Source organism: Lepisosteus platostomus, chromosome 17 (assembly GCF_059453375.1).
Source record: "Lepisosteus platostomus isolate fLepPlt1 chromosome 17, fLepPlt1.hap1, whole genome shotgun sequence".
Taxonomy (NCBI): domain Eukaryota; kingdom Metazoa; phylum Chordata; class Actinopteri; order Semionotiformes; family Lepisosteidae; genus Lepisosteus; species Lepisosteus platostomus.
Genome location: NC_142627.1, coordinates 5,471,333 through 5,493,611, shown reverse-complemented (window position 1 = coordinate 5,493,611; position 22,279 = coordinate 5,471,333). Strand labels below are relative to the sequence as shown.

The 22,279-nt window shown below is 51.9% G+C and overlaps 1 protein-coding gene across 3 annotated transcripts in view; it reads left to right on the top strand.

Moving 5' to 3' along the window:
- The window catches only part of LOC148645962 (RAC-gamma serine/threonine-protein kinase), a 112,174-nt gene that overhangs the window by 45,143 nt on the left and 44,752 nt on the right, over positions 1-22,279 (top strand). The window lies entirely within an intron of this gene.

The window sequence follows — 22,279 nt, the reverse complement described above, 5'->3', positions numbered from 1 at the left end:
TTATCATACAAAAAATATATACACTTATTTCAGACAAAATACACATTTTTAAAGTCTAACCTAGGCAGCCTGTACTTTGCCGCCATCTCTATTTCTGAGCAGTCTCTCGTCCAAAATCTTTACGGCACTGACGACGAATATGAGACCGGTGACTTGACCGTCGTCGCAAATGTCTTCTCTCCGTTTCCTGTCGCGCTGCTTCCCAGCTGCTGCTGATGCCAGGATATCTTGCAGCCCCGAGAAGCCCGACCCCTGCCCGTCCCCCCTGCGAGGAAATAGTGGGACAGAGCGGCGAGTGAGGAATGGACTGCCCTCCGTGGGAATCGGAGATGTTCGCAGGGCTGGACAGAGTCCCTTACTCGGCAAAACTCCGTGTGGGAGTGATTTGCTTCTTTCCGTTTTTGTTATTAATCAAGAGCAACGAAACCCCAACCAAGCACTGGGGGTGTCAGTGTGGGTCCAGAGGCGACATCATGCTCCCCGTCCAACACCTCGTTGAGAAAAGCCGTGCCGATAAGAGGTCCGGACCGAGAGCTCTGGCGGGGTTGAGAACATCTCGTGCTTCTGGCCACTTTGGGGAGGGGGGTCTGTGTGTGCAGGGGAGCCCCCACAAGTGCACCCCAAAAGCTGCCCCCTCGCCCAGGGCCGGTTCTCCCGGTGCAGCAGGGAAGGGGCGTCCCGTGGACGAGGCCCGCCTGGGAACAGGGCAGCTGTGGGGCAGGGGCCCGGGGCCGCCCCTCGGGGAGGCCCCTCTCAGCCAGGCTCCCATTGTGAGGCGCCCAGGGCTGACTGCAGGGCACACAAAGCACGCAGATGGCAGCGAGCGACTGCAAGAATATTCATGATAAAGGGCCGCAGACAGAGCCCAGCTTGCAACCATTATCCCTTTATAATGTAGTCAAGTTAACCTTTCTTAGTGTTTTTTCAAACACTGTTTTATTATGCCGGAGCGTAGAGGCTCTTCTGCACTTCTACCCTGTGGATTTGGGGGGGGGGGGTTGCGGAGGAGCCAGTGGGGGTGAAATTCACACCGAAGAGCAGAAAGAAAGCGAAACACCTGAATGAAACATTGCGCACACGTTATTCTTTCGACTTTCCATGAGAAGTTCACCTCTGCTTGTTACTACGTGACATCTCTCTTAATGTCTCTAGGTCTTTAATATGCTCCAAGCACGCGCACTGGCAGACATCAAAAGCGAAAGGGAGATGAAAGCGGAGGGACCCCGAGGCGCAACAAGCCTGAAGGCTATCTCAGCGTGGCCTTCGGACACGGCGGAAGAGGGCGTCGACTTGGGCGTCCGGTCGAGCGGAGCCCGGTGTTGCTCTTGACCTCTCCCCGGCGGCCCGCGCCCCGCTTGCCCGTGCGGCGGGTCGGCGCTGGCGGCCGCCTGGCCGGGCTCCCGCAAGATCTCGCTCGCCCCCCCCCCACCCCCCCGCCCCCACATCTTTGTCAGCCGCTGCATCCGGGGCGCGCGTCCGCTTTCTCTTTGAGTCGCTAATGAGATCTCAGGTTCCTGGGCCGTGGGAGGCAGGCGGGAGAGGCACGTGTTCGGGCGGGGACCGCTGTGGGGCAGTCTCGGGGCGCGCGGCCCCTGAAGATGCGCCAGCGGACAAAGAGGCGGCTGCCACCGAGCCGGCGCCGCGAAAGAAGACGTGCCAGGTGGCGGCTGGGCGCTGGAGAGGCGCAGCCCGCTCCGCCGAAGAAAGTTAAGACGTTCCTGGAGGACCAAGGCGTCTTAACTCCTTTCATGGGTTCCTTTTGTGTGCCGGAGACGGGCCTGCTCTGTCTGAATGGAGAGGCCAGCCGGCCGCCCTGTTGTTCCCTAATGAAGTGCGCACGCAGGAGCTCAGACACAGGCTGCCCCTCGTCCTTTCAGGAGCCAGGGACAGCAGCAGCACGCTCGGCAACCCCTTCCACCCTCTCGAGAGGAACTCTTCTGCAATAAAGCACCTTTTTATCTTGCATCAGCGTGAAAAGTGTGAAATCGCTTTCCTTTTTTTGCAGTGTCTAAAAAGCAGAACACACAGCAGCCCTGCCTTTCCCACGAAGATGTTTTCCCGCTGTGCTGAAAAACATACTAGTGGTTAACTCAGCCCGTCGCTATTTGGGCTTTTATATACGTCACCTTTCTTGGTAAAGTACTTTCCTCATTAGCCAGCAATGGGTAAAATTGTGTTAATGCATAGAAACTGAGAGCAATATTTCATAAAACAGGTAGAAATGCATGTTAGGATCTTGATTTCTTCAGCGGTATAGAGCATTATAGATTATTATATTTTAGAATGTGCGGCACATTGTTTCAGCTTGATGCAAGTTTGTGATTTTCACACTGATCTCTGTTTGACTATTGCATTCTTTGGTCCCTCCATTATTTTCAAAAACAACCACGAAAAGCACTGTAGAGTTCTGTCAAATACCAATTCTCGCATACAAGATTGCAGGTACGTACTGGAAGTGAATTTATTTTCTTTACAGAAGAGTGTCAGAATCCATAGTTTCAATCCGGTATATAATATTGCATTCTAGATGCTTTTTTAAGATCTCTGCAAGTCTGTCAGTCCGAGATGGCTCTTTTCTACAGCCTCTGCTCGGAAAAGCCACTCTGCTGGGCGGAGGAGCCGCAGAACCTCAGCACTTACAAACAGGAAGCAAAACTGCAGGGGAAGCCCTTTGAACAATCCCCGAGTGGGAACTGGGTCTGCATGGCGATAACAGCAAATGGTGTGAACAGGCAGGGAGGTTGTCGCTTGTGAAAATAACGGCACGTCTGTTGAAATGCCTTGCGGCTCTCGTATGTGTCCTGTATGTGTGGAGGAGCCTCCTGATCCCGTTTGCAGATGCAGCTTCGTGCTTCTTTCGTTAAGAATTCGTACTTTTCAATCAATGGGAAAAAGTCCGATAATCTGCGCGCCGATTTCATGGTGGTCCCCCTGCCAAAGACGCAGAGGAGCTGCGAGCTGGAGAAACTAAAATGGGTTCTCTCTTGTGCACGGTCAGGACTTCTTTCATTGTTCTTGGCAGAAGTTGGCCTGTTCTGTTGGACTCCAGATAAATTCCAGCTGTTGGGAGCCTCTTTTGTTTCTGTAGTTTTTCAAACTCACCATAAACAGGTTAAAGTGTTAGAATGAGCTTCAAAACATAGCCTGCCGATTGCCGTCGGTCGATATCAACGTGCAGTATGATGTGATGTTGCCCCTCCTGCCCATGTGCTCTCACTTCCTCCCTGTCTGCCCATGGTGAGCTGCTTGTGATTGGTCAGGAGTAGACCAGCCTGCTGCGCAGCTCCGGGGTCATGATTCACTGAGCGGCTTGGAGTGGACAGCACAGCCCAGAGCACACCGCCCTCCGCTGACACCGACACCACGTTCAGAACTGCCGTGCCACGTGAAGGCAGCTGGCGCGGCCCTGAAGTTTTGGAGTGGGCCGAGAGCGTTCCTGACTTGTATTGAGGCTCCCAGCGCCCATGTTTGACTTATTGAATGAACTGGTGTTTGTCATTCAGTGAGTGGATTTTAGAGCACAGTCTAATGGAGTTAAAGCCGGAAGAGATGGGATATCTCGGAGCGGCTCTGAATGCACCCATGAACCTCTTATTCCATATAATAACAGCACCTGTGGTTCTTATACTGAAGGAAATACTGCTGGTACTGTCACCAAGAAGAAAATGTCTAATTCAGGTGTCATACCTTTTGTGATGGTGCTTCTCGTGCGTTTTTATTAACGAGGCAGAAATGTCAGTACGCTCCTTCCCCATTAAGTGTGAGAACTCGGCCACTTTTTCCATAAAATTGATTGAAGGTCTGTCCTTCAGCCTCCCCTTCTCCTCTCTTTCTCAGTGACAGAGCTGAGTGTGCAGGAAGGATGCATTTTCCTAGTAGCCGTCTCCAGCGCCTAATGCTTCGGAAAGCAGCCCAGACTGTTTGCTGACCCTGTGGTGACCTTTTAGTCTCTGGCTTGTCTGACAGCAAGCACAGGCTTCGCTAATTGGCATTCAGATCTCGAGCTGCAAGTGGGCACAGAACAGAGCCAAGCGTTTCTTCAGGACTAGACAAAGCCTGCGACTGTTTGGTCAAAAGCAGATCCTTGTGTGATTTTTTTTTTTCCTCTTTCCTCTAAAAAGACAACTGGCTTTGTGTCCGGGGTAGAGTCCCACTAGTGGGATACAAATGTGGAAGTCCATGGTGCCGCTGACCAGATAAAACAAACGTTGCTTTTATGAGCCCTTGTCATTGTTTCCTGTTTTCAGTTTAGATGCTCCACGCAGAGACCTGGGATTGCAATGAAAACTTACAATTTTCACTGTTTGTTTTTTTTATTTTAAACTACATCAGCAAAGGAAAACCAATCTTGTTAGAAACAGAACAAGGGAATCTTAACAGCCCTGAGCAGCTCCTCTCTTTTGACATTTTTTTTTAAAGGCGTGCTTGTTTATTCTGAAACTGTTTATCGTTCTTCATTGATTTAGTTTTGAGCTGTTCCCGATGTTTCAACTCTCCCATGTCCATGTCAGCATGCTGACCTGGAAGTTTTTCTGGAGCTTGTACTGGTTCCACAAAGTGCTACTGCAGCTGCAAATTGCAAAATCTTGATGTGATGTCTAGTGAAAAGGGCTGGATTCAAATGTCTTTGTCCCCATTGGGATAACTCACCTTGACCAGGTTATGTCTCAAGAAGTCAGAGTCATTGAATAATGTTTTAACATGCATTCCTCAGAGCTAAGGTACAGCGCTTCTAGTATGTACTGTATCTTAAGAGTTCAATATTGGCCTGTTTACATTTGTCACAGAAGGTAATACATTCCAGTAAGGCTCTTGAGAGGTTCTGAGCCATCAGGGTGTTTTTCTGATCATTCCTTAACATCTTGGTTTGTCTGTATCAGTGTAGCTTGCCAGGGGGCGTGTCTGCGAGGAAGCTCCGACCCTCTGCTGGAGCGCAGTCTCAGACTGGAAGCTGTAAAAGGGGAACGTCTCCAGATATCTTCTCCTTTTTGGAGACAGTGCAGGGGAGCAGAGTCCACAGCATAGGTTTGTGGTCTGCTGGCAAGCACAGTTGTTGAAACTTCATCAAATCGTAATACAGCGGAAGCTAGCTGAGCAGTGCGCATTTTGATTTGGTGAAACCCTGGAACTTGCGCCCTGCTTCTCTCTGTTCTGCTGCGATGTGGTTTCTGCAGCTGTGGCGAGCGCTCGCCGCAGTCCGCCCGGTTTCACAGCAGTGCGATGGGTATCGCGCTGATTCACAGTGTGGGCAGGCAAGCCGAGTTCATTCAGACACTCCCTGGTGGTTGCGAAGATGAGGTTTTTAATTGATATTTTTGTTCATTTTGAATGCACTGTTAACCTCAGCATGCACACTTTCGTTGTCGAGAACAGAGAGCGGAGAAGACGGGGTTGTCGCGTTTTAAGAGTTGCACAGGTGGAATCGCACCTACCGAGGGCTTGTGCTTCGTATGGCAGGAAAGCTGAGCTGTGGCTTTCCTGTCTAGAAGAACTTCTTTGTGGCCCTCTTATTTTGGGGGTGAGATAGAGAGCAGGATAAAGAAAGTTCAGGCAATGTGAAAGAGAACTCCCATGCCTTGTCGGAGCATGGCTGCCTCTCTGAGCAGTCGAGAAGGGAGCAGTGCTGTGGTGGGGGAGATTGACGTGGCTCAGGCAGGGGCTTTGCCGCGCAGTGTCTAGAGACTTTTGCAGGAAAGCCGCTTGGTGAGAATGTAGGAATCGACTGATCTGAAGGAGAAATGTAGTCCTTGGTCGTTCAAATTGATATTGCTGTTTTTGCAATCCAATTACCTTTAACCTTCCGGGACACGGGCTTGTTGACATTCGTAGTGAAGTGTAACAAGTCGAGCATCTTTTTGTGCAGGAACTCGGACAGCAGCAGAGAAGAATATGAGCCAGGGCGAAGGAGCGAGGCAGCGTGGCAGCCTGGGGCAGTTCGGTGCCGGAGGCCCAGGGTTTAAGAGCTGTAGCAAGCAGTGACATGGCTGCACAGTGTCTTTTGGTTTTGCCTTGGTAAAGAGACATTTAACTTTCTTTGCAAAGCATTTTGGTCTGTTCCATGGTTTAATAACTGCAGGCTCTTTCTCATAAGCCAACAGCAGATGCTCTAGCCATTTCATGACTTCCTTCTGTGTGGAGATACAGCAAGAGAACACGTCCCTTAGTATAGAACAGTGGTGCATATTTGGTTCTTCCCAAACCAGGGATCGATCAAACGGTTATGCATTGTGAAGCTGGACTCTTCTCTTGATTATTAGAGCAGGTACTGATTAACGCTTGAACAGTATGAGCTGAAAAAAGAACATTGTTGTTGGTGCTTGCCAGGTAAATGTAGTTGTGTATAGTCTCAAGTTCGAAGGACAGCTTGTTAGGTGTCATTTTTACACTTGGCCTGGGTGTCCTTCAGCGACAGGAGTAGCACAGAAAGAGGAAGTCTAAGAGCTGTCTGTTACATCATAGACGGTTGGAGTGGGAGCTGAGGTGAGGCTGCACTACAAGAGCCATCCCGATCTCCAGGGGAATAGTAGGCTAGCGAACGGTGGGAAGGTATCAGGAGAGGGACAGCGAATTCGACGAAGCGAGCTGCGCAAAGGGTTTAGGTGTTGATGCCCACCCCTGCCCTTGTGGGAAAGTTCTGCAGACAGAGCTTACAGAAATGCCTGCGCATCTAGTGGAAAAGAGCAAATTCCAGGAGTGACCTTGGAACACTCCTGACCCCTGCTGGCAGAAGGAAGAATGATGACTTCAGCCTCACCTGCTCTCTGCTGCGACAGGAGTGCAAGGTTTTTCACTCTTTCTGTAACCTAAATTGCCTGCAGATACAAACAAAATGTCCCTTAAGTGCCTCAGACTACATTTGGCAGTTCTAGCCAAGTGTTAGGACAGGTCAGTGAGTCCCAGTAGTGCTCATCCTCATTCAGCCTTTCTGACAGAAGGGGGAGGACTCTCAAGCTGTGAAAAGAAATAATGCAAGAAAAAGAGCAAGCAGAAGCAGTTCTTCTTGCACTCGGTCTCCTTTCTGACTTGCAATGTCATCAGGAAGCCGCATGAAATATCAGCTGCGAGACGGATCTGTTCGGCCGGTCCCCACAGTCTTTCCGCAGATGATGCGTTTCGAGCAGGGAGATGTAATAAGAATGGCGTCGCATGCGAGAGAGACGGCCTTCGGTTCTGGGCCTGCACATTTTGTGCTTGTTCGTGGGCGCTTATTCATTTGTATTGGAGGCGCACTTCTGTTTCATGGGCCTTTTATTCAAAGGGTCCCGCTAAGTACTTATTTTAAATACTACATTTCTATGGTGAAGAAAACGACTTGGGTGTCTATTTGTTGATACAGTTTTTACTTCTTTTAGACAATGTAGGGAAACAAAAAGGCAAACAAAATCTTTGTGTCTACAGTTCAAAGCTTAGAATTTAAATCAAGTGATGTTATGCTACAATTGTATAATGCTCTAGTAAGACCTAATTTAGGGCATTGGGTACAGTTAAGATTTACATATTATAGGACAGGTACTTCTTTACACAAAGGGTTGTGAGAGCGTTGAACAAGGCATAGAGCCACGCTGTTCAGGCTGATGCCGAGCTTCTGTCAAGAAACAGCTTAATGAGATCCTGGGACCAGTTAAGTGTTAACTACTAAAATTGCTGAGATGGACTTTTACTACATTATGAAATAAAAACTTACAGTACGGCTCATACATCCCTCCTACATCTGAGTCATTCAGGTTTCGCGTGATCGGGCTGGATCTCCGAGCCTGCTCCGGAGTGGGATGGGAGACCTGCGAGGAAAACGTACAGCAGCCATGTGGGTATTTTGTGGACCAGTAGGTGGTGCTGTTCCATCTGGTCTGCAATTTAGCCCCAACATGGCAACTGGGGACACTCTGTAGGAGTCGCTGTCCTACGTTAAATGCTAATGCAAAGCCCCTTGGATGTTTCTCAGTGATATTCTGTGGGTGACCCTGAAGGGTGTGTGATGTTTGGGGTGTTCTGATGGGAGCCTGATCCTGATGTTCTCGGGGTGTCAGGGCAGTGGAGGGCAACAGGGCTGTATGACCCTCCAACACGATCTTGTTCTGGAGAACTTGAGCCCTGGGGGAGGAAGATTAGAATACTGGAGGAGGTTTTCATCAGCTCCGTGCTGACACCACATTATTCATTCTTGTGACATTAATATTATTGCCGCCTGTTTGTTCAGTTATTTCTGGATGTTCCCCATAGCTCGTGACTGTTGTGCTTCGGCATGTCAGTCTCATGGAAATATATACAGCATATTCAGATTTACCTTTTGATCATTTGCTCTTGATAATTAGCTACTGCGTCTTGGAGTAGACCATGCACTCTAGCTGCGTTAGTTTGACTTGCCACAGCCTGGTTTCTTCGGGAAAGAGTGCTGTGTTCGAGAGCTGATGTTCGCAATCCTTGCAAGAGCTTCACTTTATTACAGCCATTAAGGTGAAGCGGCAAGTAAAACATGCAAAATAAAAGTCATTACCAGGGTGCGCTGTTGCAAACGTTCGCGATGGCCAACGTGAGCATCCCAGAATCGGCGGGAATTGTTGTGCATCAGTGGGGATGTGTATAACGCTGCAATCTGACATTTAATTCTTTCATTTATTGCATTTAAATAAATCCAGGTGATTCTAATGATTTTTCACGTGGTTGACTTACCCCACACAAATGCCGTGCAAGGAGCTGTCAGGTGAAGGGTCCTGCAGGAGGTGCCTTTGCCCAGGGTCAGCTGCAACACTAGCTGGAGCCGGGGGGGCTTCGCACACTGGTGTGGAACTGCAGGCAGGAGAGCAGTGCGGCCGGTCGTGGCGGTGCGGAAGGTCTGCGCTGTACCCGTGTGCCCGGAGGGGGTGGCTGTGACCCTCTCTGTCTCTGGAGCGTGTGGCTGCGGAGGCGAGGGCGGCCTGTGCCCTCTCCCAGGTGCCAGGCGCAGTGCCCGGCTCATTGCTGTGGGGTCTGTACCTCCTTCCAGCCCAGCAGGTGCACCTGTGGCTGCTGCGCTAGAGAGGTTGTGGGCAGAGCCCAGCAGCCCACAAGCTCAAGGGAGGATCTGAGCAGGTAACTGCAGCCTCTGGGGTGGCAGTGCCCTCTCCCTGCTGGGCTGGGCTCCCTGTGTGAGGAGAGGAGCTGGTCTGGGGTGGCAGTGCCCTCTCCCTGTGCTCCCTGCTCTGCTCCCTGTGTGAGGAGAGGAGCTGGTCTGGGGTGGCAGTGTGAGGAGAGGAGCTGGTCTGGGGTGGCAGTGTGAGGAGAGGAGCTGGTCTGGGGTGGCAGTGTGAGGAGAGGAGCTGGTCTGGGGTGGCAGTGTGAGGAGAGGAGCTGGTCTGGGGTGGCAGTGTGAGGAGAGGAGCTGGTCTGGGGTCGCTGTGTGAGGAGAGGAGCTGGTCTGGGGTGGCAGTGCCCTCTCCCTGGGCTCCCTGCTCTGCTCCCTGTGTGAGGAGAGGAGCTGGTCTGGGGTCGCTGTGTGAGGAGAGGAGCTGGTCTGGGGTGGCAGTGTGAGGAGAGGAGCTGGTCTGGGGTGGCAGTGTGAGGAGAGGAGCTGGTCTGGGGTCGCTGTGTGAGGAGAGGAGCTGGTCTGGGCTCCCTGTGTGAGGAGAGGAGCTGGTCTGGGGTGGCAGTGTGAGGAGAGGAGCTGGTCTGGGGTCGCTGTGTGAGGAGAGGAGCTGGTCTGGGCTCCCTGTGTGAGGAGAGGAGCTGGTCTGGGGTCGCTGTGTGAGGAGAGGAGCTGGTCTGGGGTGGCTGTGTGAGGAGAGGAGCTGGTCTGGGGTGGCTGTGTGAGGAGAGGAGCTGGTCTGGGGTCGCTGTGTGAGGAGAGGAGCTGGTCTGGGGTCGCTGTGTGAGGAGAGGAGCTGGTCTGGGCTCCCTGTGTGAGGAGAGGAGCTGGTCTGGGGTGGCAGTGTGAGGAGAGGAGCTGGTCTGGGGTGGCAGTGCCCTCTCCCTGCTGGGCTGGGCTCCCTGTGTGAGGAGAGGAGCTGGTCTGGGGTGGCAGTGCCCTCTCCCTGTGCTCCCTGCTCTGCTCCCTGTGTGAGGAGAGGAGCTGGTCTGGGGTGGCAGTGTGAGGAGAGGAGCTGGTCTGGGGTGGCAGTGCCCTCTCCCTGCTGGGCTGGGCTCCCTGTGTGAGGAGAGGAGCTGGTCTGGGGTGGCAGTGCCCTCTCCCTGCTGGGCTGGGGTGGCAGTGTGAGGAGAGGAGCTGGTCTGGGGTGGCAGTGTGAGGAGAGGAGCTGGTCTGGGGTCGCTGTGTGAGGAGAGGAGCTGGTCTGGGGTGGCAGTGCCCTCTCCCTGGGCTCCCTGCTCTGCTCCCTGTGTGAGGAGAGGAGCTGGTCTGGGGTGGCAGTGTGAGGAGAGGAGCTGGTCTGGGGTGGCAGTGTGAGGAGAGGAGCTGGTCTGGGGTGGCAGTGTGAGGAGAGGAGGCGCACTTCCCTCTTGCCTCGCTGTGCAGTATGCAATTCTAACAGAAGGAAGTGGAAATTACCTCAGTTTAACATTGTGGACAGTGCTGTCTTTAAATACAAGAAGAATTACTGTTACATGTGGGTAATGTCTAATCTGATGGGGCGAGGAGGGCAAAATAAGATCCAGCATTGCAGGCTCAGTAAGCTGCAATGGACAAGAAGAGTCACAACCTACAGAACATTCTTAAATCAGAAAGGCTACAAGATTGATTTTTAATGCATGTATTTGTGATGTTCTGGAACTTCCTGACTCTCCTTGTTTTTCTCAGCTTGAGCTGCTATGAGGAGAACTGGAGATGAATGCTTTTTTTACCATCTGGCCTGATATCCTCTTTACAGCCATTAACTAAATCACCTGCCCTGTGCTGAGTACTCGAGCCTGGTGCAGGCGATGCTGGCCTGACGACCTGTAGTGAGTTACATCATTCTCTCCTAGAAACTGCCTCATGTTTTTTAGGATGGGAAAACAGAAGCTTGAGAACTACCTTTGTTTTTGGGGAGACCAGGTGGTTTTTGTACAAAGTGACTTACAATTGGCCCCATTTATACAGCTGGGTATTACTTGAACGATCTGCGTTAAGCCCCTTACTTACGGATGTAACAGCAGTGCCTTGCCTGAGATTTGAACCCGTGACCTTGCAGTTGTGAGTTTGGAGGAGCTCAAACCACTCCATATTGCTGCCTTGGTTATGTGATATTTTGTTTCTGCTCATGTCGTTTTTTGCTTTGATGCTCTTCTTGAGGTGATAGTTTTGTTTGTGGTTAGAAAAGCTTAAGATTGCTTAAATCAGCTTGACAGGTGTTGGCTGCAGCAAAAATAATGCTGATGTATTCCTTGGGTAATAATCGGAGGCCCCCGTTCTCTCGGTGCTGAGGGCTTGTCGGGGTTCAGGCCCCCGCGCTCCCTCGGCGCCGAGGAGGAGTCGGGGTTCAGTCCCCTTTGCTTTTAGTGCTGAGGCTGAGTGGGAGTCGGGGTTCAGGCCCCTTTGCTTTTAGTGCTGAGGCTGAGGGCGAGTCGGGGTTCAGGCCCCTTTGCTTTTAGTGCTGAGGCTGAGGGCGAGTCGGGGTTCAGGCCCCTTTGCTTTTAGTGCTGAGGGCGAGTCGGGGTTCAGGCCCCTTTGCTTTTAGTGCTGAGGCTGAGGGCGAGTCGGGGTTCAGGCCCCTGTGCTTTTAGTGCTGAGGCTGAGGGCGAGTCGGGACTCAGGCCCCTGTGCTTTTAGTGCTGAGGCTGAGTGCGAGTCGGGGTTCAGGCCCCCCGTGCTCTCGGTGCTGAGCAGCCAAGCTTTAGGGTGCTTGATCATGAGTGCCCAGTAGACTGGGGCCCTGTGTTTAGATGGGAGAGTTACATCCAGAGTGTTGTGTAACAATGCTAGTGAGGGAGAACTTGGATATTTTTTCTCTTTCTTTGCATATCCCGTTGGCAAATTTTAATCAACCTGCTCCTCATCTGTATTACTGAATTAATGAAGTGGCCCAGAAGGATTAACTCATCCTCATCAAACATGGAGCAGAAAGCACATGAAATAAGGACTGGGTGTTGGTAGTGTGCTGACTCTCCTTTAAGAACCCTTTTTTTTCCCCTCTTGAAATGTTGCCTTTTTTTTAAGCTGTCTGTGGGCGTCTGGGCAGCTGTCGCTTAATTAATCCACCTCATCAGCGCCTCACCGCTGTGTCTGTGGAGTGTGGTGGCACATGGTGGCGTCCGCCGGCTGGGGGCTTCGCAGGGAGAGCCAGGCGCCCGCGGCACCGCGACTTGAGCTTGCGAATCACACCTCATGCTGCCTCGCAAGAGTACAGACTGCGGTTTTGTAATAGATTATAAAACGGAAGTTTTGAAGGCTACCAGGCTCTCAAGCTTCCCTACCAGATTCCTTCAAGCATGCCGGGAGCTGCTGGCGAGCTCATGGGACACCTGAAGGACACCACGCAGGTTCGGGGCAGCATGCCCAGTGCTGCGTGATGAAGGCCGGCGTTGCAGGGCGTCACCTCTGCCCCGCGAGGTGCACTGCCGAAGCAGCTCTTGGCGTGAGCCCGCCTGCCCCCTTCCTGTTCAGTTAGTACAGCAGCTCCCATCACGGCGGTCATTCGACTTCAGTGACTAGCGTGGCAGTCGAGGGGCCATTGTGCCGGCGGGTCACCCTCTTACACACATTCGTGCTGTTGGCAGGAACCTTCTGGTTACAAACTTTGGCGTTTGGAGCGATCGGAATTGAGGTTGGGTTTTTTTTCTTCCCTCGGGGCGTTTGTGTTCCAAGACAGAATCTCGGATTAAATGGGAACTTCAGCCCATCTGCCAGCCGCAGGTGTCCCCAGGGCAGGAGCAGGAGCACTGTGCTCAGCAACAAGCCGCCATCCTTCACCTGCTCTAGGGTTTGAGTTTGAGAGGCCAGTGGGTCCAACCTTTGTTTTAATAGGGTCCCCAGTGGCCTGTGAGCTGTGGTGATGGCAGTGGACTGCGGGTTGTTTTGTGTTTTTCCTTTTCTGATGTTTTAGTTTTCTTGCTGTAGCTTTGAGCTGTGAACCCTCTGAGCTACAGGGCATCACCCCCAGAAGATCCCCGTCTGGAGCAGGCTGAGGGCGGCCGGGCTGACCTGGTGACCAGGGGCCAGAAGGAGCAGCCTGGCAGCGCTGTGGACTGAGGGTGCTGGGTCACAGGTCCAGGCTCAGCTGCTGCCAGTGCATCTTCACTCACTGTGTACCCCCTGCTCCCCCAAACGCGTCGCGTCATCAGGATATCTGTCTTTGCGTCACTGGGACGCGTGGGCTGGCCTGATCTGGGTCTGTGCAGCTTTAATTCCCCTCCTGTGTATAATAGCAGAGCTCCATTATTGTGTGAAGTAGCAGCTCTGTTTTTGGCAGTAATGGCTCTGCCGAGAGAGGAGTGGAGGTGACCTGCGAACGGGTTCGGGGTGACCGGGCTTCCGGTGCGCTTCGACACGATAGCGCTGCTTAATAAAGTCTCAGAGGCGGGGAGACGTGGCCTTACTTCCTCGCATGCAGTCACACTGCGTGACCAGGCTCAGCGTATCCAGGTTTCAAAATTTGCGTTTCTTTTCTGAACGATAAATTCCAGACTGAGGCTTCAGGTGCTCTCGTAAATATTCACCAGAGTAAATTTACCATGATTGGTAAAGGCCAGGGGGAAATTTGGCCAATAGGGGTTACACCTCTAGAGAAACACCCTGGGATTTTTAATGACCACAGAGTCAGGACCTCAGTTTTACATCTCATCCGAAGGACAGTGCCTTTTTACAGTATAGTTTCCCCATCACTATACTGGGGCATTAGGACCCACATGGACCGCAGGGTGAGCGCACCCTACTGGCCCCACTAACACCTCTTCCAGCAGCAACCTTAGTTTTTCCCAGGAGGTCTCCTTCCAGGTACTGACCAGGCTCACACCTGCTGAGCTCCAGTGGGCTGCCAGCTGTGAGTTGCAGGGTGACGTGGCTGCTGGCCATATCCTGTGTGTACTGTTAAGTTGCAGCAGTTTCTTACACCTGAAATTGCAGCTCATCATATCTCTTCACATTGTACCATGATTTAATTGTGCCATACTGCACTTCACTGTGTTTGCCAGTTGCATTACCGTGCTTTTGTATAGAGACCCTGCAGTACAGGGTCCTGTATTGTAGTTCAGTGTTTGACAGCTATGTGTGCAGTGTTTTATACAGTACCTCTAGGAGCCTTGGTGCCGTTTAGGTTTTTGATTTGACAAAATAGTTTAGATTATTTTTTTCCTTTTTGTTTTTTTATCTGTTGACCATTCCAGCTTCTTTTGAAATAAAATGCATTGTCCTTAAAGCAACACACTTTGTTTGCAAATACCAAAAAAGTTACTGAGGCATTTTCTTTTGAAAAATTAGTTCTCTACCTGAGGTTTATTACTCTCAGCTTTTTTTTCCATTTTGGTAGTATTGACTTATTTAGTCTATGAGCTGATAACCAGGGAGACAATGTAAGAACTGTGCAACAACAACTGCTGCTGCACAGCGACTTAAAACAGACTTCAGTTTAGGGCTCACAAGTTGAAGACCAAAATGGTGTAACATCTGTTGTTGCATGATTAACATTTTTTACCTGCTTGCATTTGTAGTGTTCACTACAGTGGGAGTTCAGATCTTATTGAACTTTCGACTTTGTTTGTGTTAGTTGATGTATAACATTCATTAATTACCGAGATGCAGCTGTGATTTGCATAGTTGTCTCGTGACCTTTTTGTGCACAGTACAGGGTCGGACTTCACACGTTGCTGTCAAGTTTATATTTAAAAAAAGCTATCAGAGAAAAGAAACATCTTCAGGAATTTTAAATTTGGTGACAAATGTTTTTTTTTTAAACTGCGAGAACTGCCAGAAAACCCCCCAAAAAATGCTGCAGGATTTGACTTGGCCAGTCTGAACGTTAATCCATGTGATTAATTGGTAACAGGGAAAAAAAACACAACCCAGAAAAATAGAACGGTTGTAAAATCTTGTCCTAATCATGTAAGTGACGGTTAGGATGGATTTCAGGAGGGATAAATGCTGGCCATATGGTATACTGGCGGCGTCCAAGTTTTTAAATTAGCTGTGCTCATCCCCCTCGTTACGGTTCTCCCTAACGAGGGGCAGTCCATGGAAATGCGAGGCAGCCAGTGTGGGAGCTCAGACCAGATGACTGGTGCTGGGCCTGTGCAGTCAACTGCAGGATCAGCCACTCTGGCCTCTGCTCCGGGGGGAGTCTGGCTCGGCCATCGCTATCGATCCTAATGAAATCCCGCAAAACACAAAGTCCCCGTTTCGAAAAACCAATTGAGTTCTGTAGACATTTATAGAAACATGATAAGCCTGGATAGTCTACAGGGACCAGTGCACAGGGATATGTAACGAAGCTCATTATTGAGTCAATTATGTTTAGATTATGTAGAAAGTGCTTGTCTGTGGATGATGAGATGTACTGTACTCGTACTGTAGGAAATCGTGTAAAAAAATTGTCATAGCTCCTTTGCATCCCTAGAATAACTTTAATTTATTTTTAGGATTGTCTGCATATGCTGTGGCAGTGTCCTCACGTTGACAGATAAGCTCATTTATTTTTAATGTGCTGTTGATGTATTTTGGTAAGGTTCTGTATGTGTTCAACATAGCCGCTTTGATGCAGAAGAAGTTTCCGAGGCATCAGACGGTGAATTATGATATCCATGAGCTCCTGCAAGCCTCGTGGTAGAGCTGCCTGTCAGATGTTCGTTGAGCCCTGAGTGCTGTGACTGGGCTTTTCCAGTTCTGGGAAGCGTAGAGAAGTGTCTGTGTGCTCCAGAGCTGCGGGGCCCCATCAGACTGTGCGTGGCGCAGCTAAAGGGCCCTGCGCTGGTGGCTCGGGGTCTGTAGCATCGATCTGCGGCTGCCAGGCTGAGCCCCGCTTTGCTGCAGCTGCAGGCCTCCTCGGCGAGCGGCCTTCATGAGCACACAGGGTCGAGTGGGCTCCTTGTGCGTAACCTTCTCATCGTGAGCACTGGGCGGGTCCCGGCCTGCTCTGTCCCGCGGCCCCGCGGCCCGAGAGTGTCTGCGGCAGCGGCGGTGGTCTGCCAGCCAGCTGATCTCCCGCGCCACTCAGACGCTGCTTATTCAGAGTCTAAATCAGATTAGCGCAAGAAAGAGGATTGGGAATGCAGGAGAAATGCTAAGCTTTTATTTAGCCTGCTATTTTGCACAGGGCTGTGAAATGTTTGAGAAAAAAGGGAAAATTTTAAGAAGTCCATACTGATATGCCAGGTCCTATTTTACACACCCAGGTCTTCGGATTTTCTGTATTAAAATCAGTTCTGCTATTTTAGAAAGTGCTCTCCCAAAGGCATTGAAATTGTCCTGCTGAACACTCAGCACTTTTAAACACCCCAGGGTGGATGTAAGGTGTTCCTTACCGAAACCTAGCAGGACTGTGCAGGTGTGTTAAACATTGGGCAGGTTTGATCTGTAGGGATGAGACTTGCTCCCTGTGCCTCTGCCTAAGGGCGCCAGGGACAGCTAATGAGTTCTGCTAATGTAGAGGGAACTCGCGCTGCAAGAGCACTAATGTTTAAGTAGCGATCTAGTGGACTTAGGGATAAACTGGTTGTGAGGCATAGATTATGTAAGGCAACGGTTTGTTCCCTTGTTCTGTTGTGCGTGTGTGATTGTGTAAGTGTAGGGATGGACTGCAGGGCGCCACCGCAGCGCTGACATTCGGGGCAGACGATTGTGCTGCAGGGCAGTGTGATGGCGTAGCTGACATCTTGCTCCCTGCCTGTGCCGGCTGGGGCCGTACGCTCGTGTCCGCCCTGGCGCTAATCAGAAACCCAGCGCATCTATCAACACCTCAGCGTGCCGCTGCCTTCCGCGTGCCGCGGGCGGCGGCAGGGCAGCTGCCGGCCAGAGCTCCAGGCGCCGCGGCGCTGGGGAGGGGGCGGTAGGGTCCGGCGGGCTGCGGCTGGACGGGCGCTGGCCAGAGCCCTCTGCCGCGGAGGGGACACGCGGGCTGCTGGCTGTGACCATGCTTGTGACAACAGGACACCCCGAAAGGTCCATAGCTTAAGCGCCTGACTTTTGAAAGGGGTGCTTGCCCTGTTTAATTTGTGTGTTTTATGTGCACTCTGGGCGTTACGAGATGGCACGGTCCTTTTGCAGTTGTGAGGCCCATGGTGTGACGTGGACACTGATGGACCTGGGTTATAGGCATGGGCTCCTAATAATCCCCCTCTCCGAACTGGCTCCATCACTCTGCTCTCCTCCCCACTGATAGCTGGTGTGTGGGGAGAGTACTGGCGCACTATGGCTGCCGTTGCATCATCCAGGTGGGGCTGCACACTGGTGGTGGTGGAGGGGATCCCCATTACCTGTAAAGCGCTTTGAGTGGAGTGTCCAGAACTGTATAAGCGTGAGGAATTATTGTTATTGTCGTGCAGCATACTAACAGGGTTATGCAAAATCATTGTGGTAAAAGCTAATGGTTTAAATATCCTGTAGAGGAGCTGGATATGAATGTCACACTTCTCTCTGGGAGGACTGACACGGGAAGACTGTCGTTGGTCCTCTTCTGTTTTTGTAGTTCTGCAAAGTATAGACCTATGTTTTACTTTTTAAAACGGTGTATGAGACCGGGTTCAGTATTTTTAAAGGGATAACGTATGCCGAAGCTCAGGAAACTGCCCTCTGGATGCTTGCGCTAGGATCTGAACCCTATAAAAATGGTTGTGGCACCGGTGCTTGAGCAGAACCCAGTTCTCCAGGTTCCAGGTCCGGTACGGGCAGATTCCCTTCAGCCGAGAGCTGCAGCCGATCCTCGTGTCGGCCGTGGCAGCGGTGGCGTGGCTCAGGCCGAAAAAGGAATCGCGGGGCAAGTTTGCTCCGAGCGCCCCCTGATCCCCCCGCCCCCCCGCCGCGCCCCGCCAAGCCGTGCCCCCGCGTGCTGCCGGCGCCCGAGCTGCAGCGAGGCGCGGCTAGTGCACTCCAGACAGCGGCCTGCGGCTGCCCAGTTGTTTTGACCCACACAATGGACGCCGCCGTACCCTTGTAATTACCCCGCCAGCCTCGCACAGACCCCTCTTTTTAATTCCGAGGGCTTTGTTTGGGGAGCGCTCCTCTCTCTCAGCACGTCTGTCGCTGTGTGCAGCTGTGCTGTGGCTTCAGCCTCCTTAATACCGGCACCGCTTCTTAACCAGACTCGACAGAAGGGGGCTTGTGTGTGTGTGTGTGTGTGTCTTCAGCGGAGAGGCCTCGCGCGGCAATGGTTTAAGCAGCTGTATTGTGGGAGACAAACAAAGGGGTTATTATTGTGTCTGTGAAGAGCGGCGCAGGGGGGCCGCGGGGGGGGAGGCCTCGGCGGCCGGTTGACTGTTGACTTGCCATCTGCCGGCGAGAGGAGAATGCAGAGGGAGCCTGGCGTTGGCCCGCCGGTCTGGGGCAGCCGCGAAAGGGAGGCGCACAAAGGTGCAGATGTCGAGCAGCATAATGACTCCCGGCTCCAGAGCCTGGCGAAAGCTGCTGCCCGCCCGCCCGCTCCCGAGCCGCGGCTGGAGCCGGGGAGGAGGAGGGGGGGGCGCAGGCCCAGCCCAGCTGCACCGCCCTCCACCCCCCTGCTGGACACGCAGGCGCGGGTGCGAGGGAGGCGGCCCCGGCCCCGGCCCCGGCCCCCACACGCTCGGTTCCCAGGGCCCCCCCATCAGTAAAGAGGGGGGGGCTCCCAGAGCTTTAGTCCAGCTGACTGGCTATAATCGGAGGCGGCTCGTTTGCCCCCTGGGGAGCAGGGTTTGGTGTGAAACCAGGACCGAGCTGCAGCAACTAGTTAATGGATCATCATGAAAATAATGCCGGTGACGGCCTGCGTGCTGTGCTATGTTCTTTACTGAGGCCGTTTCTTAATTGATGCAGTCCTCAGTGCCTTCAGAACAGAAAACCAAATGGCAAATAAATGAGTTGCAAATGAAAGTTTAAAACGGGAAACATGCTTAGTTAGCAGGAAGGCAGCAGCAGAATTGTTTTCAAGTGTCAGTTTTCATTAATGAAGTTTGTCGTTTTATTAAAACCACAGTTAAGTGCTAATGTATTATCCACTCCAGCGTTAGTCTTCTCATTTTAATTCCAACTGATAGCAATCTAATTATTTGGAATGGTTTGAATTGCTTGGCTGTGCACAGGTGTGTGCCTGCTGGATGATAGAGCAAAGGCGCGTTGAACATTTGGGTGAGTGGAGCTGTCTTGAATACTGCACACCTAACCAGTGGGCATAGTTGATGGTTTAATAACTGCGGCGTGCCAGTACTGCATTCATCTTTGGAATTTGCCAGTGCTGTGAAAAAAGAATCCCTGAAAATAAAATCAGTTTTAATTGGTTGTGTTTATTTGTGAAACATTTAGTTCCACCTTCCCCGTGAGGTTTCAGCAGAGCTTCCTTGTTGCCCAGACAGCCGAGGAACTTGCCCTGTACAGCTTTGATGGGGCTGTGGTGTGCAAGGGCTGGGGGGCTGTGGTCCACGCAAGCAGGAGGCAGGTAGAGGTCTGTGGTCTGCTCTTCTACCGGCAGGCTTTCCTTCATCTTTTGCCTTCATCTTGCTGGTCCTTTGTCAGGGTGGAAGGTCCAGTGCCAGAATGACCGCGCTGGCGGGATGTTGTCATTGTCTGAGGGCTGCTCGTCCCTCTGTGGGTGCACGGCGGCTCAGTCTTATCAGCCTCTCTGGGCGAAGTGCTTTTTAAAGAGCCGGGGGCGTTGCTTCTCTTGCCGTGCCCTCGCGAGCGTCCTATTGTTCGTAGATAGACCCGCCGGGGCCACCCAGGAGCACAGCGCCAGAGTCGTCTGCGAGGCGGGGGCTCTGTGAAGGCGCTATACTCCTTTCCCAGAGCGCGGCGAGGATCCGGAGCCGGGCTGGGGGGGTGGCTGGGATGTCTGCGGCGACTGCTTGTTTATTCCAGCTCCTCGCAGAGAGGGATTACAGAGAGCGCGCTTTGTGGGGGTGGGGGGGGGTGCAGACCGCAGCACAAAGGGTGAGGCGCGGGGTGGGGTGGGGTGCGGTGGGGGGGCAGGGGCTGGAGACGGATTGTGTGTGTGGGGGGGGCCCTGTATTGTGTGAAGCCAGCTGTCTGCCAGCCAGCTCTGCACTCTGTTCTCAGGTTCTCCTGCGCTGTGCGGCTGGGGGGGGGAGGCTATTTCTGCTGAATAAATAATGACCCCAGTCTTCTCCGGGATAATAGCCATTCACAGCTCAACAGCCTCAAAGTGCTTCTCGGATCCCCCAGTCAGCACCTGTTCTCCACGGCTCTGTAGCCTCGCTCCGCGCGCGGTTCTGCCGCGCAGTGATCCTGCACGCTCTGATTTGTTGCGCCATGCTTTGGTTTACAGCCCTTGCGAGATTGCTCGTCTGGAACTGTGCGTGTGTTCCTCAGCGAGGCACATCGAAGTCTGCGCGCCGAAGTAGCATTTGTCTTCTTGTAGCATAGTGTCGTGCGAATATTTTGTAATATCCTGTGCCTGTGCTTGTTTTGGAGATGAAGAGGACTGACAGGTGCCGTTTTTTCTTTTCAAGACTCTCAATCTTGCGGTGCACGTCCACTGCCCTTTGACTGGGACAGTGCCGTAGGTTCACACTTCTTAGTAGACATTTCAGAGAGACTGTCGCTCACTTAGTGTAGTAACAACCAAGTAAAATCACCAGAAAAGCTGCTACATTGAAGATGCTGGGAAACCTCTTTCAGGAATATTGTTTTAAGACATTTTTTGTATTTTTAGTCCCCTGTTATTCTGTGTTTAAACACACAAGCCCTGAAGAATCCCTGAGGAACAGGGTCCTGGCCTCACTTTGTGTGAGCTGGGGCTGATATTGGGGTGTCATGGCTGAAGCCAGGAGAACTGGGTTCCCACAGTCCAGAGGTGCTGAGCCGCTGGCCCCAGGCAGGGGGATAGCTGGGGTTGTGAGGGATTGGCAGTCATGCAGTGCCTGGCTGGAATCTGACCTCCTTAATCCATGGCGGTATTCCGAGGGAAAACTGTCCCTCCTCCTTCCCTCCTTTTAGATTCCGTCCATCGCTGGCAGTGTCCCTCGTTTTCACAAACCGCGCTGAGTCGCCCCCTTCCCCCATCTAATATTGCTGGCCTTTGGCTGTCAGGAGGAACAGTTGGCCTTTTTTTCCTTCCTTTCTGAGTTTACAGAAAGTTAATTACAGGAATTCACATGTACGTAGATAATACATTTTTAATTGCTTTTTAAACTGATAAATGATCTGCCCAGATCAAAAGATCTAATGGGCTAAGGTTTTTAATAAGGCCAAAAGTGCATGTCTTTTTCATATGTTCTGTACTACACCACTAAGTCGAGTTTACATCCCCACTCCTGGTAAAGCAGAGTACTTTGCTGCGGGTCTTGGATAACATGTTGCACTGGTTTAGTGGAGCAGTCGCTTGTACAGAATCGAGACATTTTACAAGCTAACTGCACAGGGTGCTTGCGGACTTGTAACATCGGAAAGGAAACTGAGCACTCCGCTTAATTTTCATAACTCATTGTGTTGATGATAAAGCCAGTTTAAGCAAATTCCCTGCAGTTTTTAATTCGTTCTTTGAGTGTAGAAAGAATAACTGAACTGGGGCAGCATGCTGGCACAGTGGTCAGTATGGCTACCTCACATCGCCGCGGTCCTGGGTTCAATTCCAGATCTGGGTGCTGTCTGTGTGGAGTTTGCATGTTCTCTCTGCGTTTGCATGCCTTTCCTGCAGGTGCTTCAGCTTCCTCACACAGTCCAAAGACATGCTGGCAGGTTAATTGGCTTCTGTGAAAGCCGGCCCTGATGCGAGCGCGTGTGTCTTCGTGTCCCGTGTTGGGCTGGCGTCCTGTCCAGGGTGTATCCTGCCCTGGCCCTGCTGCCTGCTGGGACAGACTCCGGCTCCCCCGGATAGACTCCGGTACCCTGTACCGGATGAAGTGATCAGAACACGGGTGCAGGGTCGCGTATGGTCGCGTATCCATCCCCTCGATGGATCACCGAGGTGACGAAACGGGGGCTCCCTGCCTCCGGTTCCTGATGTGCAAAGTGGGAAACAGTGAGGAGAGCAATTGACAATATTTAAGTTTTGTCTCTTATTACAGAGACAAGATGGTAATAGCATTTATAAGGATAATAATAATTGCTTACACTTATATAGCGCTTTTCTGGACACTCCACTCAAAGCGCTTTACAGGTAATGGGGATCCCCTCCACCACCACCAGTGTGCAGCCCCACCTGGATGATGCGACGGCAGCCATAGTGCGCCAGAACGCTCACCACACACCAGCTCTCAGTGGGGAGGAGAGCAGAGAATAATGAAGCCAATT